The following is an 18,724-nucleotide window of genomic DNA, read 5'->3' on the forward strand; positions in this document are numbered from 1 at the left end:
ACTGCAATGTTAGATGATCCTTACACTGCAATGTTAGTTGGTCCATACACTGCAATGTGTTAGATGATCCATACATTGCAATGTGTTAGATGATCCATACATTGCAATGTGTTAGATGATCCATACATTGCAATGTGTTAGATGATCCATACACTGCAATGTGTTAGATGATAGATACATTGCAATGTGTTAGATGATCCATACATTGCAATGTGTTAGATGATCCATACACTGCAATGTGTTAGATGATCCATACATTGCAATGTGTTAGATGATCCATACATTGCAATGTGTTAGATGATCCATACACTGCAATGTGTTAGATGATCCATACATTGCAATGTGTTAGATGATCCATACATTGCAATGTGTTAGATGATCCATACACTGCAATGTTAGATGATCCATACATTGCAATGTGTTAGATGATCCATACATTGCAATGTGTTAGATGATCCATACATTGCAATGTGTTAGATGATCCATACATTGCAATGTGTTAGATGATCCATACATTGCAATGTGTTAGATGATCCATACATTGCAATGTGTTAGATGATCCATACACTGCAATGTTAGATGTTCCATACACTGCAATGTTAGATGATCCATACACTGCAATGTGTTAGAAGATCCATGCACTGCAATGTGCTAAATGGCGTATTGCAGTGTAACGGACTCGACTGTAAACTAATGAGCTTAATACTAAAATTAAGCATTTTTTTTATACACGTCATACAGTGTACAGTGGCGCTCCAGGGAGCGTCAGTCACTTTCCAGATTCCAGAGAGAGTGGAGGTGGTATCGGCCGACCTGAAGAACTGCTGTATATAACAGAATACAATCATTAATTTATCTTCCAAATTCTCGCATGGACATAAGCAACGAGTTCTGCTACAGAGTGGGAATACAGCTGCGTGGACAACGCAGCTAGGCCTTCAAGAATCACTGTAGCAGCCACCGCCATGTACAAAGTTATCAACTACCCTAGATGTTGCCTTGTGTGTTCAGGTCCCCCACAAACTCCACCAGGTAAACAAATATCAATCTTAACGTTAATATTAAAGTGTGCAGGCCAGGGGAAATGTTCCCAGATGTGAGGCATTACAAGGACCCCAGTCGAAGTAAGTCATTTCGTCTTACTTTTTTTGGGGGGTCATCCTATGTAATTTACACATGTTACTAGGTATGATAATTGTACTTATGTGTACCTGTACCTAAATTAACTTACAAGGCATAACTACGAAAAATCTCCTGTAATTATGAAGAATGTCATGAATATGTGATAAGTCAGTGACGTAACGTTTAAATTTTCTGTCATGTAAATCAGGAGGCCTGACCAGGAGGCCTGGTCACAGACCAGGCCGCGGGGGGGTTGACCCCCGGAACTCTCTCCAGGTTAGTCCGCTGTATAGCCCTTGTGGCCTAGCGCTTCTTTTTAATTATAATAATAATCCAGGTTAGTCTGTAGTAGTTACTTCAGTAACTTCCTTGGCTATAAACACAAATAGTCCCCACTGTTTGTACTAAACTGTAAGTGCAGTAAACCTCCAGTGATCTAAACGAGTGATACAGTGCAGAACCTGGGACGTGGTAATAGTTATGTAGATAAATGGTTCAGAAAACTGGGTATCATTATTGTGGAAACGTTTTTCTAAGCAGTGGCTTCCTCAGTCCAGTACAGAGAAGGGTTGAAGTTCATAAGAAGTTTGAGGTAATCATTCCCTCATAATCGATGTGATCAGTCCGTCAGTCTAGTTAATAAGGGTTATAGATGTGTGACATCAGTGTTATGTAAAAGGCCACAGATGCAACTCATGTGACATTTTAATAAAATGTCACATCAGTTGCATCTGTGTCCTTTTACCCAACATTTTGTCAGTAATTCTACCATTATTACATCAGAGGAAGTTGGTGTCAGTGATGAAGTCAACCTGTAAATCAACCCCTACATCAACGAGATATTAATGTTAGGTATGTTAGTGCTTTGTCAGTATCATCATAATTTCCCAAAGAGTTCTTCAAAACTCTTCATGATCAACCGGGCTATGAGAGGTTATAACCATATTTTTTTTTAAAGGAGTAGAGAGGTAAGCCAGCGGAAGGCCTCAATCAGATGACCAAAGGCTCCAGCTGCGGGTCATCATACGACTAAGACCCATGTCAGGGAAAAAATTGTCCTGTTTATTGGCAGGCCTCCCTAACTTGGGTGTGCTGCTAGCACCAACAAAAAAAATAAATAAATTTCTATAACATGGAGTAGAGTATATTATACATTAGGGTGATTGATATATATAAACTACCTCATAGAAAGCTCCTTATAATAATAATAATAATAATAATAATAATAATAATAATAATAATAATAATAATAATAATAATAATAATACCTTTATTTCTACAAGTACAAGGTATACAGGCCTAGCTAACATCAGTGACATACTGTATAAAAAGCCGCTTGTTATGCAGAGCATTTCCCGCAAATTAGGTCAGTTTTGTCCCAGGATGCGACCCACACCAGTCGATTAACACCCAGGTACCCATTTTACTGATGGGTGAACATGGACAACCGGTGTAAGGAAACGCCCAATGTTTCTACCCTCTTCGGGTATCGAACACGGAAACGCTGTGTGAAGCGAGAGCTTTAGCCACCAGGCCAAGGCATTTCGGGCAGCTTTTAAACTAAATCATGATTACTAGTATATGAAAATAAGAATACATAGCTTTTATGATATTGGAGGTATTTAGTAAGTCAATAAAAGATATAATTAGTGATATATTGAGGATGAAGCTAGGTACGTGAGTTGAAGGAATGATTGATAAGGGCAGGAACAATACTGGTTGAAGGAATTGTTCAGTATAATGAATTGTTGTTAGGATCACATTAAGGAAAGGAGGAATTTTTTAACAGTAGCTTTGAAGTGGCTATGCCTTTTTTGTTCTTTTTAGAGTTCATACAGGTTTAGCGCTTCCTTTTGATTATTATAATAAGAGTTCATATGTATCATTTATCTATTTAATTAATGGGTGTCAGTTCCCCATGACTAACTGACCTCGAAAAGTTACTTATGGCAGATTTAGGCATAGCTTAGAGCAGAGACTTTTTTTTATCTACTATTAGCTTTGGTTTTCATGGAATAAGTAAGTTTAATCAGGTATACACAAATACAGTTACATAGATTATCATACATAGCAGCATATGTGTAGAGAACCTAGGATAACCCAAAAAAATCAGAGTGACTTATTTCCATTGGGGTCCTTTAGAAGTCTCCTGGAACCACAACTAGACAGATTGTAGAGAGTCTGGGGAATGCTGAAGGAATTCTTAGCACTAAATAGCCTGGGTAGGTGGGAGTCTGGATCAGATTTACTGGTCAAAGGACAACTTCATCAAATGAGCTGACATTTGAACCTAATAAGAACACCTAAAAGTCTCCCCATAAGGTGCTCCTTCTATTCACTGTGTTTAGTGTTGAAATGCTGGGGTTGAGGTAGATGAGTGAGTGCTGACTGTCTCACTGTCTGTCAGTGTTAAGACACTGGGGTTGAGGTAGACGAGTGAGTGTCTCACTGTCTGTCAGTGTTGAGACGCTGGGGTTGAGGTAGATGAGCGAGTGCTGACTGTGTCTCACTGTCAGTATTAAGACACTGGGGTTGAGGTAGACGAGTGAGTGCTGACTCTCTCTCTCACTGTCTGTAATGAGATGCTGGGGTTGAGGTAGACGAGTGAGTGCTGACTGTGTCTCACTGTCAGTGTTGAGACGCTGGGGTTGAGGTAGACGAGTGAGTGCTGACTGTGTCTCTCTCTCACTGTCAGTGTTGAGACGCTGGGGTTGAGGTAGACGAGTGAGTGCTGACTGTGTTTGTCTCACTGTCTGTTGAGACTGGGGTCAAGTGAGTGCTGACTGTGTCTCACTGTCACTGGGGTTGAGGTAGACAAGTGAGTGACTGACTGTCAGTGTTCAGACGCTGGGGTTGAGGTAGACGAGTGAGTGCTGACTGTGTCTTTCTCACTGTCAGTGTTGAGATGCTGGGGTTGAGGTAGACGAGTGAGTGCTGTGTCTCTCTCACTGTCAGTGTTGAGATGCTGGGGTTGAGGTAGACGAATGAGTGCTGACTGTGTCTCTCTGACTGTCAGTGTTGAGACACTGGGGTTGAGGTAGACGAGTGCTGACTGTGTCTCTCTCTCTCTCACTGTCAGTGTTGAGACGCTAGGGTTGAGGTAGATGAGTGAGTGCTGACTGTGTCTGTCTCACTGTCAGTGTTGAGACGCTGGGGTTGAGGTAGACGAGTGAGTGCTGTGTCTCACTGTCAGTGTTGAGACGCTGGGGTTGAGGTAGACGAGTGAGTGCTGACTGTGTCTCTCTCTCACTGTCAGTGTTGAGACGCTGGGGTTGAGGTAGATGAGTGAGTGCTGACTGTGTTTGTCTCACTGTCAGTGTTGAGACGCTGGGGTTGAGGTAGACAAGTGAGTGCTGACTGTGTCTCACTGTCAATGTTGAGACGCTGGGGTTGAGGTAGACAAGTGAGTACTGACTGTCTCTCTCTCACTGTCAGTGTTGAGACGCTGGGGTTGAGGTAGACGAGTGAGTGCTGACTGTGTCTTTCTCACTGTCAGTGTTGAGATGCTGGGGTTGAGGTAGACGAGTGAGTGCTGTGTCTCTCTCACTGTCAGTGTTGAGATGCTGGGGTTGAGGTAGACGAATGAGTGCTGACTGTGTCTCTCTCACTGTCAGTGTTGAGATGCTGGGGTTGAGGTAGACAAGTGAGTGCTGACTGTGTCTCCCTCACTGTCAGTGTTGAGACGCTGGGGTTGAGGTAGACGAGTGAGTGCTGTGTCTCTCTCACTGTCAGTGTTGAGACGCTGGGGTTGAGGTAGACAAGTGAGTGCTGACTGTGTCTCCCTCACTGTCAGTGTTGAGACGCTGGGGTTGAGGTAGACAAGTGAGTGCTGACTGTGTCTCCCTCACTGTCAGTGTTGAGACGCTGGGGTTGAGGTAGACGAGTGAGTGCTGACTGTGTCTCTCTCACTGTCAGTGTTGAGACACTGGGGTTGAGGTAGACAAGTGAGTGCTGACTGTCTCTCTTACTGTCAGTGTTGAGACACTGGGGTTGAGGTAGACGAGTGAGTGCTGACTGTGTCTCTCTCACTGTCAGTGTTGAGACGCTGGGGTTGAGGTAGACAAGTGAGTGCTGACTGTCTCTCCCTCACTGTCAGTGTTGAGACGCTGGGGTTGAGGTAGACGAGTGAGTGCTGACTGTGTCTCTCTCACTGTCAGTGTTGAGACGCTGGGGTTGAGGTAGACGAGTGAGTGCTTACTGTGTCTCCCTCACTGTCAGTGTTGAGACGCTGGGGTTGAGGTAGACAAGTGAGTGCTGTCTGTCTCTCTCACTGTCAGTGTTGAGACACTGGGGTTGAGGTAGACAAGTGAGTGCTGACTGTCTCTCTCACTGTCAGTGTTGAGACACTGGGGTTGAGGTAGACGAGTGAGTGCTGACTGTCTCTCTCACTGTCAGTGTTGAGACGCTGGGGTTGAGGTAGACGAGTGAGTGCTGACTGTGTCTCTCTCACTGTCAGTGTTGAGACGCTGGGGTTGAGGTAGACGAGTGAGTGCTGACTGTGTCTCTCTCACTGTCAGTCAGTCGCCATATTGCTCTGTGTTTACACTCGTGTCTGCACTCTCTCTCTCTCGTAATCTCAATGAAACTACTCTAAATAACCTCTAAACTTGCTCTCTTGGTAAGCAACGGCACCGTTAATGATCATTACTGCCCCTGATGAGTGTTAATGAGGTGTGAGATTGTGTAGTGCAGTGTAATACAGTGATTACCAGTGTGCCGTTACTCGTACCTGGTGGTAATATAGTGTAGTAGCCTCTACCTCTTATATTGTAGTGTTACTTGTAGATTTATGTTGTGTGGAGGGTGGTAAGGTTGACCTGGAGGCTTCACCGAGGGTAAAACTCGACGACAGTTGTATTTCACAGTGTTGCTGTCGACTGTCTAAAGTTAGACATCAACTTGTAGTGTCACGCCCACTACAACACTTATATTGTAGTGTTACTTGTAGATTTGTGTTGTGTGGAAGGTAGTAAATCAGACCTGGAGGCTTCACCGAGGATAAAACTCGACGACAGTTGTATTTCACACTTGCTGTCGACTGTCTAAAGTTAGACAGCAACTTGTAGTGTCACGCCCACTACAACACTTTTTTTTTAACTCTGCTTTTTAACACTTTCACTCAACACTTGTCTGGAAGTCAAGTGTGTCAGTCGGTGGTACAGTGTTTTAATCCAGTCAGTGTTGTTTGTAGTAAGTTGTCTTTTTTAAAGTTGTATGAGTTAGTGTATGTTTGTGTATGTTGTGTAGCAGCATAACATTAAGTGATAGTTTATTGTTCATTATTTTTGCAAAGTGTGTGAATGTTAGTCATTGTGATACACCTTGTGTATGATTCAAGCAAAAGACTTATAAATCTTATGTATGACTCATAAACCTCGTGTATGATTCATGTAAAACACTCAGTCATAAACCTTTTGTATGATTCAAGCAAAACACTCATAAACCTTGTGTGTGATTCATGTAAAACACTCACTCATAAATCTTGTGCATGATTCAAGCAAAACACTCATAAACCTTGTGTGTGATTCATGTAAAACACTCACTCATAAATCTTGTGTATGATTCAAGCAAAACTCATAAACCTTGTGAATGATTCAAGCATAACACTCACTCATAAACCTTGTGTATGATTCAAGTAAAACAGTCATGAACCTTGTGTATGATTCAAGCAAAGCAGTCATAAACCTTGTGTATGATTCAAGCAAAACAGTCATAAACCTTGTGTATGATTCAAGCAAAACACTCATAAACCTTGTGTATGATTCAAGCCACTCATAAACTTTGTGTATGATTCAAGTAAAACAGTCATAAACCTTGTGTATGATTCAAGCAAAGCAGTCATAAACCTTGTGTATGATTCAAGCAAGACACTCAGTCATAAACCTTGTGTATGATTCAAGCAAAACACTCATAAACCTTGTGAATGATTCAAGCATAACACTCACTCATAAACCTTGTGTATGATTCAAGCAAAACACTCATAAACCTTGTGTATGATTCAAGCATAACACTCACTCACAAACCTTGTGTATGATTCAAGCAAAACTCATAAACCTTGTGTATGATTCAAGCAAAACACTCATAAACCTTGTGTATGATTCAAGCCACTCATAAACCTTGTGTATGATTCAAGCAAAACATTCAGTCATAAACCTTGTGTATGATTCAAGTAAAACAGTCATAAACCTTGTGTATGATTCAAGCAAAACACTTGCTCATAAACCTTGTGTATGATTCAGGCAAAAGACTCATAAACCTTGTGTATGATTCAAGCAGAAGGTTTATAAGTCTTGTGTGTGATTCAAGCAAGATACCCATAAATCTTGTGTATGATTCAAGCAAAACATTCAGTCATAAACCTTGTGTATGATTCAAGTAAAACAGTCATAAACCTTGTGTATGATTCAAGCAAAACACTCATAAACCTTGTGTATGATTCAAGCAAAACACTCAGTCATAAACTATGTGTATGACTCATGTAAAACACTCATAAACCTTGTGTATGATTCAAGCCACTCATAAACCTTGTGTATGATTCAAGCCACTCATAAACCTTGTGTATGATTCAAGCAAAACATTCAGTCATAAACCTTGTGTATGATTCAAGTAAAACAGTCAGAAACCTTGTGTATGATTCAAGCAAAACACTCACTCATTAACCTTGTGTGTATGATTCAAGCAAAACACTCACTCATTAACCTTGTGTGTGATTCAAGCAAAACACTCATAAACCTTGTGTATGATTCAAGCAAAACACTCAGTCATAAACTATGTGTATGACTCATGTAAAACACTCATAAACCTTGTGTATGATTCAAGCAAAACAATCACTCATAAACCTTGTGTATGATTCAAGCAAAACACTCATAAACCTTGTGTATAATTCAAGCCACTCATAAACCTTGTGTATGATTCAAGCAAAACATTCAGTCATAAACCTTGTGTATGATTCAAGTAAAACAGTCATAAACCTTGTGTATGATTCAAGCAAAACACTCACTCATTAACCTTGTGTATGATTCATGCAAAACACTCAGTCATAAACCTTGTGTATGATTCATGCAAAACACTCACTCATAAACCTTGTGTATGATTCAAGCAAAACACTCAGTCATAAACCTTGTGTATGATTCATGCAAAACACTCACTCATAAACCTTGTGTATGATTCATGCAAAACACTCACTCATAAACCTTGTGTATGATTCAGGCAAAACACTCATAAACCTTGTGTGTGATTCATGCAAAACACTCACTCATAAACCTTGTGTATGATTCAAGCAAAACACTTGCTCATAAACCTTGTGTATGATTCAGGCAAAACACTCATAAACCTTGTGTATGATTCATGCAAAACACTCACCCATAAACCTTGTGTATGATTCAGGCAAAGCACTCATAAACATAGTGTATGATTCATGCAAAACACTTGCTCATGAACATTGTGTATGATTTGTGCAAAACACTCATAAACCTTGTGTATGATTCAAGCAGAAGGTTTATAAATCTTGTGTGTGATTCAAGCAAGATACCCATAAATCTTGTGTATGATTCAAGCAAAACATTCAGTCATAAACCTTGTGTATGATTCAAGTAAAACAGTCATAAACCTTGTGTATGATTCAAGCAAAACACTCACTCATTAACCTTGTGTGTGATTCAAGCAAAACACTCATAAACCTTGTGTATGATTCAAGCAAAATACTCAGTCATAAACTATGTGTATGACTCATGTAAAACACTCATAAACCTTGTGTATGATTCAAGCAAAACAATCACTCATAAACCTTGTGTATGATTCAGGCAAAACACTCATAAACCTTGTGTATGATTCAAGCAAAACACTTGCTCATAAACCTTGTGTATGATTCAGGCAAAACACTCATAAACCTTGTGTATGATTCATGCAAAACACTCACCCATAAACCTTGTGTATGATTCAGGCAAAGCACTCATAAACATAGTGTATGATTCATGCAAAACACTTGCTCATGAACATTGTGTATGATTTGTGCAAAACACTCATAAGCCTTGTGTATGATTCAGGCAAAAGACTCATAAACCTTGTGTATGATTCAAGCAGAAGGTTTATAAGTCTTGTGTGTGATTCAAGCAAGATACCCATAAATCTTGTGTATGATTCAAGCAAAACATTCAGTCATAAACCTTGTGTATGATTCAAGTAAAACAGTCATAAACCTTGTGTATGATTCAAGCAAAACACTCATAAACCTTGTGTATGATTCAAGCAAAACACTCAGTCATAAACTATGTGTATGACTCATGTAAAACACTCATAAACCTTGTGTATGATTCAAGCCACTCATAAACCTTGTGTATGATTCAAGCCACTCATAAACCTTGTGTATGATTCAAGCAAAACATTCAGTCATAAACCTTGTGTATGATTCAAGTAAAACAGTCAGAAACCTTGTGTATGATTCAAGCAAAACACTCACTCATTAACCTTGTGTGTATGATTCAAGCAAAACACTCACTCATTAACCTTGTGTGTGATTCAAGCAAAACACTCATAAACCTTGTGTATGATTCAAGCAAAACAATCACTCATAAACCTTGTGTATGATTCAAGCAAAACACTCATAAACCTTGTGTATGATTCAAGCCACTCATAAACCTTGTGTATGATTCAAGCAAAACATTCAGTCATAAACCTTGTGTATGATTCAAGTAAAACAGTCATAAACCTTGTGTATGATTCAAGCAAAACACTTAGTCATAAACCTTGTGTATGATTCATGCAAAACACTCACTCATAAACCTTGTGTATGATTCATGCAAAACACTCACTCATAAACCTTGTGTATGATTCAGGCAAAACACTCATAAACCTTGTGTATGATTCAAACAAAACACTTGCTCATAAACCTTGTGTATGATTCAGGCAAAACACTCATAAACCTTGTGTATGATTCATGCAAAACACTCACCCATAAACCTTGTGTGTGATTCAGGCAAAGCACTCATAAACATAGTGTATGATTCATGCAAAACACTTGCTCATGAACATTGTGTATGATTTGTGCAAAACACTCATAAGCCTTGTGTATGATTCAGGCAAAAGACTCATAAACCTTGTGTATGATTCAAGCAGAAGGTTTATAAATCTTGTGTGTGATTCAAGCAAGTCTTAAAAATCTTGTGTATGATTCAAACAAGATACCCATAAATCTTGTGTATGATTCAAGCAAAACACTCATAAACATTGTGCATGATTCAAGCAGCAGGTTTATAAATCTTGTGTGATTTAAGCAAAGGATATTAAAATCATGTGTATGATATAACAAAGGCTCATAAACCTTATGTGTGACCCAAGCAGAAGACTCATGCTAATGTTAGATAAAAAGAAACGTATATGAAATAGCATACCTAAAGAATAAAACAAAACCGTGTGATAAGATAGTAATTTAGCAATCTTAAGCAGAAATATTTTTGAATGCTGCCTAAATATTGTTTATATATCTTACTGGTTGCAAGGATTATTGCCCCACAGTGCCCCGAGGCCTGGTAGCTAAAGCTCTAGCTTCACATGGTGAGGGTCCAGGCTCGATTCCTGGCGAAGGGGTGGAAACGTAGGATGTTTCTTTACACTTGTCTGTGTTCACCCATCACCTGGTGGCTAATGCTCTCGCTTTACACAGCAAGGGTCTGGGCTCAATTCCCAGTGAGGGTAGAAACAGTGGGCGTGTTTCTTTACACCAGTTGTTTATGTTCACCCATCAGTAAAATGGGTACCTGGGTGTTAGTCAACTGGTGTGGGTCGCATTTTGAGACAAAACTGACAATTAATTTGCCTGAAATGCTCTGCATAACAAGCAGCTTTCTATATACTGTAGTAGTATGTCATTGATGTCAGCTAGACCTGTATACCTTGTACATGTACTTATAGTAAATAAAGATATAATTTTATTATTATTATAGCCAGGTTCCCCACCAGGCTTTGTGTGTGTGTGTGTGTTTGCATGTACTCGTAATTGTGGTTGCAGTGGGTCGATTCATAGCTCCTGGTTCTGCCTCTTGCTTGTGTTCACATGTGTGTTTGTGGGCGTATGTGTGTGTGTTTTTCACTCATATGATAGTAGGGTAGTACCTCCCTGGGGGATTGCTGTCTACCAGCCTACTACTTGGTGTGTGTGTGTGTGTTTTTCACGCTCGTAGGACAGGAAGATAATACCTTCCAAGTATGTAGTTGCTGTTTAACAACCTACGACTGTACAGGATATTTATACCTGGAGGGTGTTCGGGAGTCAACACCCCCAAAACAGTGGATCATGGCCTGATCAACCAAACTTACTTCTGGCTGTACACAAACCGTCAGACAAACCACAGCCCAGCTGGTCAGGTACTGACTTCAGGTGTCTGTCCAGCTCCCTCTTGAAGACAGGCAGGGGTCTAGTCGTAATCCCCCTTATGTATGGTGGGAGGCAGTTGAACAGTCTCTTAGTGTACTAATGGCACCCCTGCTCTTCATTGGGAGGATGTTGCACTGCCTGCTTGCTTTCAAAGAGAGTAGTTTCCATGTACAGATATGGGACAAGTCCCTCATGGATTTTCAAAGTGTTATGATGTATCTTTCTCACCTGCATTCCAAGGAGTACAGGTGTTCAGTCATTTGGTTTCTCAGAGTATTAAAGATAATTCAATCTATCTACCATGTCTTTTAACAATGGAGGTTCCTTGAAGCCAGCAACAGCTTTTTTATCCACGGAATTGAACCTGTGCTTCCCTTTCTTGAGTCATTCCTCTAGGTAAACTCCAGTCAAACCTAAATGCCTCCCATTCCTCCTAGGCACTGTATGCCCCCCCCCCCCTTCCCATGGGTTTAGCATTCCTCCATGAATGAATGGAATAATGATAGAGCTAAGATAAACTTAATTCATATGATTTTTCAGACAGTATGGTTCCATGACAATAGCTCAGACCGTATGGTTCCAAGACAATAGCCTCTCCTCACTTAATGACGGAGTTCCGTTCCTAAGACCATGTCGGTAAATGAATTTGTCAGACATCTTTGATATTGTTTTAATGTCACCCTTGCACCATTTATAACATTTTTAGCATATTTTTAAATGTTTATACAGTAGTGTACTGTATATTGTAATAAACAGAATAGAGGAAGCCGAAGTCGTTGGTAAAAGTGTACGTTGCTAAGTGAGGAGAGGCTGTATTTATGCATTGGTGGTGAATTATGCAGATTCAGCTTTCAGACTTAGCCCTGTAATCTTTACTTTATCTTATTTTTTTCATAGCCCTCATATATTACCAGGTACAATTAACTGCATAGCGGTTATTATACTTTTATCCTTTTAAATTTCAGAAATTATGATGCATTTACCTTGTATTATTTTGCATTCTTATATTAATGTTTATTTTTCCCAGTAAATGAATTAATTTTCCATTTAAATTAAATTAATTTACTGTTAGCTGAAATCTTTCTCAAAATTCTGAACGTAATATAGACTCTGCAAAAATGTTGCTATTTAAACACACTCATAATTGTTTTAATGGGGTTCCTTGATGCTGATGAAGGGTTCTTGATACAGGGAATTACAGCTATCCAATTCTTTGGATCAAACCTGATTGTCTTTCATTTTCCCATGTTCTGTATGAACCCTATGGGTTTAGTGTGCCTGTAATTTTTTTAAATAGTCATGAATGATCATGAATATGTTTCCTCCTTTTTTTTGGGGGGGGAGGTCACCCTGCCTCGATGGGAGACAGTGTTATAAAAAATATTTTTGAATTTGAATTTTAGGGTACCCAACAGCCATAGAGTGTGACTTCATTTCATCAAAATTTAGTTTACCCTCCCGGGGGCTTATCTTCCCAGTCGCAGTGTTTTGTGGTAGAACATTTGAATGACATCTTAAAGGCCTTAGATTCAATCCTGGGTGGAGGTGAGGTATATGGGCAAGTCACCTAACATTTCTTTCCCCTGTTTACCTAGCAGTTAATAGTTGATATCTGGGATCTAGTTGACCTGTGGGTTGCATCCTGGTGGAGGACCTAAGCATTATAAACTCTCCAGTTGCAGTTGCTTGCTTGCTGATGTAAGTTCTAGATGACAGCTTTTTTTTAAAATACAGGTCTTCCACAACATTCGCATTTTCCACTTTCGCGAGCTTCAAACATTCGCGAATTCCCAGCCACCCAATCATATTTAAAATATGTCATTACATATCTTAGGAATTATAGTGGTGGTAGAGTTTGTTTGGAGATAGGACAAGATAGTCTTTCAATATGACACTAATATTAACTCTGTGGCTTATTTATCTATCACAATTCATCTAGTATGACATAATGAACAATATTAATAACATACAAACATGACATACTCTAGAATGAATAGAATATGTCATTAAGTATGTTAGGAATTGTGGCGGTGGCAGAGTTTGTTAGGAGATAGGACAAGATAGTCCTTCAGTATGACACTAATATCAACTCTATGGCTTATTTATCTATCACATTGCATCTAATAAGACATAATAAACAATATTAATAGCATAGAAATATGACATATACTCTAGAATGAATAAAATACGTCATTAAGTATGTCACGAGTGTTGCTGTGTTGTTGTTCGGTGTATAAAGGCTACTGAGACATAAGCTGTGCATAGTGGTGGGGGCAGCATCAGAGGCAGTAGACTAGAGACGGTGGTGTTGTCAGTCACCCTGTATAACTCCAATGACATTGGAGGAGTTAGGTTTGTGCTGTTCTTTTTCTTTCGATTAATTGCTTAACTTACTTGCTACACTTTATCGCTGGCTGGTGCTATAGCCTTTATCGGCTTAAACTGCTTTAGTATCGTACATATAGAATCACTGAAAAAGGCACATTCTCCCCTCTCCTCCCTCCACTTTGGTACTCTGCTATGAGTTCTTTCTTGAATTTTATAGTTTTTCTCACCTTCTTTAACAAAGGGCTGGCATTAGTACAATATTTTAACAATGTTTTCATGTGTTTTATGATTGTTCATGGTTCAGTAGGTTAAGGAAGCAGTATTGTATTATATTTCCCTACAGTATATTGGGGCACCAAACATTTGTGATTTTTCAACATTCGCAAAGTTCTTGATTCCCTAACTCTCGCAAATGTTGAGAGGGACCTGTATACCAGAAAGCTTGTAAGCTCAACCTTGCAACTAAATTAAGAAAAGGAACATGGCATAATTTATAAATTGGATGTATAATACAGCAGAACCCTGGATTTCATCCTTAATCCGTTCCAGAAGGTTGGTCTAAATCCGAAATGGACGAAAACTGAAGCAATATTTCCCATAAGAAATGTAAATACAATTAATGCATTCCAGACACCCAAAAATATTAACAAAAAAAAAAGCATTTTTAAAGAATAACTATAGTTTTACATACAGAAAAAAATGAGAAAAAATATAAATGACTAATGAAATGGATAAATAAACATTTAACATCACACTTACCTTTATTGAAGACTTGTTGGGGTATGGATGGCGAGGAGGGGAGAGGGAGGAGGAGCAGAGGTTATTGTTGGGGCTTTAGGGACTTCAGGCATCAAAGCCCTATCTGGGGTTACTTCCCTTCTTTGTCTTTTACTGGCACTGGACCCTGTCACACTAAATATCTGTCCAGAGAGCTCTGTGTCTGGCATCTTTTTAAGATTTGCCTAAATGGGACAAGGTATTGTCACTGAACTTGTTACAGATATGGCTTGTATCAGTTTGGTCAGGGTGATATTTTTCCACAAAAGTTTGCACCTCATTCCACTTTGCACAAATGTCCTTAATCACCCCTTTTGCAACATCAGCTTCCTTGATTTCTACTTTCTTTGCCAGGCTAGAACTGATTGTTGATTTGGACTTGCCATACATCCTGGCGAGCTCAGCCACACATATGCCACTTTTATATTTTTCTGCAATCTCTTTCTTGAATTCTATCATGTTTCTCACCCTCTTTACCAAAGGGCTGGCACTAAGAACTTTCTTTAGGCCCATGGTGGCTTATTTTGCAGTCACACTCAATAAACAAGCGCAAAAAACAATGGATTATTACGAAATGTTTCAGATGAATGCTCACTCAACCAGTGACAGAGCCATACTGAGACATACGCATGAGTGACGGCATCCCGGGCAGACGGACACATCTGATACAGACGATTTCTGGGATGAGGTACGAAGAAAGATTGAAGTCCCTTAAATTAGATTCACTTGTAAGACGGAGAATGAGGGGAGACACGATCGAAGTGTACAAGTAAAAGTTGGGTATTAATAAAGGGGATATAAATAAGGTCTTGAGGATATCTCTCCAAGAGAGAACCTGCAATAATGGGTTCAAATTGGATAAGTTTAGATTTAGAAAGGATATAGGCAAGTATTGGTTTGGAAGTAGGGTAGTCAATGAGTGGAACAGTCTACCTAGTAGTGTTATTGAAGCTAGGACCTTGGGTAGTTTCAAATTTAGGTTGGATAAATACATGAGTGAAAGGGGTTGGATTTGAGTGGGACTTGCATGTGAGTGAATGGAGTTATCAGGGCTTGTTTCTTGGGTAGCACTGAAAGTTGGGTTATACAAGTGTCCTAATAGTGGGATGGATTGTGAAGGACCTGCCTAGTATGCACCAACAGACCTGCTGCAGTGTTCCTCCTCTCTTATGTTCTTATGTTCTCTTAAATCCGGAGCATTATTTCACCGAAAAAAGTGGTCTAAATACAAATTTTACAGTAGTATCTGGTGCGGACTAAATCCGGGATTCCACTGTAATAATCTTTATTTCTACAAGTACGCGACACAACTATTACAGACCTAACCGACATCACTGGCATACTATATAAACAGCCCCTTGTTATGCAACTCATCAAGCGTTCTACATTTTTGACCCATTTATTTGCATTGAGTTTTTGTAGAGGTTGGGGCAATCACGAGGAATACTAAGAAATGTATGTTTCGAGTGTAATGCCTGCGTGTTCTGCTAAATTTTTTCAGGAAGTGTCTTAGGTCAGCATCAGCATTACAGTAAAGTGTTTTGAGCCTCGGGAATCTTGAAAATTTGTGAATGTTTGGTGTGCAAATACAGTGGACCCCCGCTTAACGATCACCTCCATATGCGACCAATTATGTAAGTGTATTTATGTAAGTGCGTTTGTACGTGTATGTTTGGGGGTCTGAAATGGACTAATCTACTTCACAATATTCCTTATGGGAAAAAATTCGGTCAGTACTGGCACCTGAACATACTACTGGAATGAAAAAAGTTCGTTAACCGGGGGTCCACTGTACGATGTAGGGAAATATAATAATACGTACTGTACTGTAGCATTCGCAAATGTTTTGATGTGCAAATATGTTGTAGGGAAATAGATTAATAGCATTTACTTAGCCTAACAATGCTGCTTCCTTAACCTATAGAACCATGAACGATCATGAAACACATGAAAACATCGTTAAATATTGTATATGATTGGGCGGCTGGACATTCGCAAATATTCGAAGCTCGTGAAAGTGGAAGGCTAGCTGTATGTGTAAACAAACAAATTTTATTTGTGCATTATAAAAGTGTAGTTTACATGTAATAAAATATTGTTAATTACAAAAGAAAGCCACTAGCATGCATGTACATTTTGGGCATTTATAAATTGTAAGTTTAGAGTTTAGATAAAGAAAGCAAGTTGCCTAAAATTTGAGTTTATGATGGTTCCAATAGCTTACTTTTGCAATGTCACAATTGGTTTGAGGTGGGTATCTGAGGTAGAAGCCCAAGCACAAATTTCATAGGTGAAGTATGGATAAATGAGAGTAGTGTTATTAGTAGATTAGAGCCATAATTTTTTTTTTTTTTTTTAGGGGGGGGGAGAGTATGCCTACTCTTTTTGATAAACTTTTTTTTTTAAATAAGCTGATTATAAAAAGTAAATTTTAATTTATTATCTATGAACAGACTTAGAAATTTACCCAAATCCTTATTTTTTCTACTTTAGATTCATTAATAATTATGTGTAATTGTGGACATGGTTTATTCTCAAAAGTTAACACAGTAATAATATTAATTATCTTTATTTACTACAAGTGCATGTACAAGGTATACAGGCCTAGATGGCATCAGTGACATACTACTATATAGAAAGCTGCTTGTTATGCAGAGCATTTCAGGCAAATTAGGTCAGTTTTGTCCCAGGATGCGACCCACACCAGTCGACTAACACCCAGGTACCCATTTTACTGATGGGTGAACATAAACAACTGGTGTAAAGAAACACGCCCACTGTTTCTATCCTCACTCGGAATTGAACCCAGACCCTTGCTGTGTGAAGTGAGAGCATTAGCCACCAGGTGGGCCCCACTTATATGGCAAGTTACACTCCAGGCTATTGTTGTAAAGTGAAAATTGTTGTAAAGTTACATAGCGTTTTTTCACTTTCAGAGGCATAAAAATGCCTGATAACATGTTTGCACTATCATATATTAAGTGAGCAATAGAGCTAGTCCTAAAAAATGCACATACATTGCACAAATTACATACCTTAAAATATTTGCATCCTTAGCTTATAGTGAGTAGTGAATATATTGTAGGAACTTTGGATAAGTGAAGAATGGGTATAATTGAAAACCGCTACATTAGTGAAACGCCATAAAACGAAGCACTGTAAAGCAGAACCCTCTTGTACTAAGAGTGAGTTTATAATCCTGCAGGTGTATATCTTTTTTTAGTTTAGTTTTTTATTGAGTATGGTTGTTTAAAGTCAGAGGAAGTTAGAGCATGAGATAAAGGTTGTATCATCAACAAACTGGATAAGTTTAGATTTAGAAAGGATATAGAAAAGTATTGGTTTGGAAATAGGGTAATCAATGAGTGGAAGTCTGCCTAGTAGGGTATTGAAGCTAAAACCTTTGGTAGCTTCAAATTTAGGTTAGATAAATATATGAGTGAGAGGGGTTGGATTTGAATGGGACTTAACCAGTACGTAATTGGTAAGGTTGTCAAAGCTTGTGGGTTGGGCAAATTTTTTGTTAAATGAGTTCGGGATTGAGAAGGACCTGCCTAGTATGGCCCAATGCACCTGCTTCAGTGTTAATCCATTCTTATGTTCAAAGAGTCATGAGATGCTGAGCTGTATTATAATTCTGTTGAAACCTAATTAACTACCTGTTTCTTCACTATCTTTTATAATCATTCCATAGCCTGAAGACATAGAGCCAGTCTGAAACTGCTTATGAAATCCCAATTAACTTAAGATCACTGAATCAGTTTAAAGTGTTAATGCATACTTGAAATTATACTATTTTCATTTAGCTTCCTTGTTTTTTGGATTAATGTATACTTAAAATTGTACTATTGTTTACTTAGCTACCTCACTTTTGTACATTAAAAAAAATACTTAGTAACCTATGTCTAGCTTTTCAGTAGTCTGTAAGTACATGTATTAGGATTAGTCTGCCCAAAATACATCACATGCTAGTGGCTTTCTTATGTACTTAACAATAATTTATTAATTGTATACTGCAGAAAAGAAATAAAGTTGCATTGAATGGTATTTTATTTCTTGAGGTATCAATATAAAGGAGGAAGAGAAGAGGGCTCAGGATGCTTCCATGGGAAAACACCTATTTGA

General features: G+C 38.9%; 1 protein-coding gene across 4 annotated transcripts in view; it reads left to right on the forward strand.

Annotated features, from left to right (window-relative positions):
* Positions 1-797: 797 nt before the first annotated feature.
* Positions 798-18,724, forward strand: part of LOC128693582 (unconventional myosin-XVIIIa) — a 269,739-nt gene continuing 251,812 nt past the window's right edge. Inside the window, exon 1 of one of the 4 annotated variants that reach the window (XM_053783376.2) lies at positions 798-1,032. The gene's annotated coding sequence lies outside the window, so the exon portion shown is untranslated. Of the gene's footprint in view, positions 1,033-5,582; positions 5,858-15,180; positions 15,288-18,724 lie in introns of those variants that run through there. The other 3 variants (XM_053783375.2, XM_053783377.2, XM_053783378.2) reach the window with 3 other exon arrangements.

The sequence above is a fragment of the Cherax quadricarinatus genome, chromosome 57 (genome assembly GCF_038502225.1).
Source record: "Cherax quadricarinatus isolate ZL_2023a chromosome 57, ASM3850222v1, whole genome shotgun sequence".
Classification (NCBI taxonomy): domain Eukaryota; kingdom Metazoa; phylum Arthropoda; class Malacostraca; order Decapoda; family Parastacidae; genus Cherax; species Cherax quadricarinatus.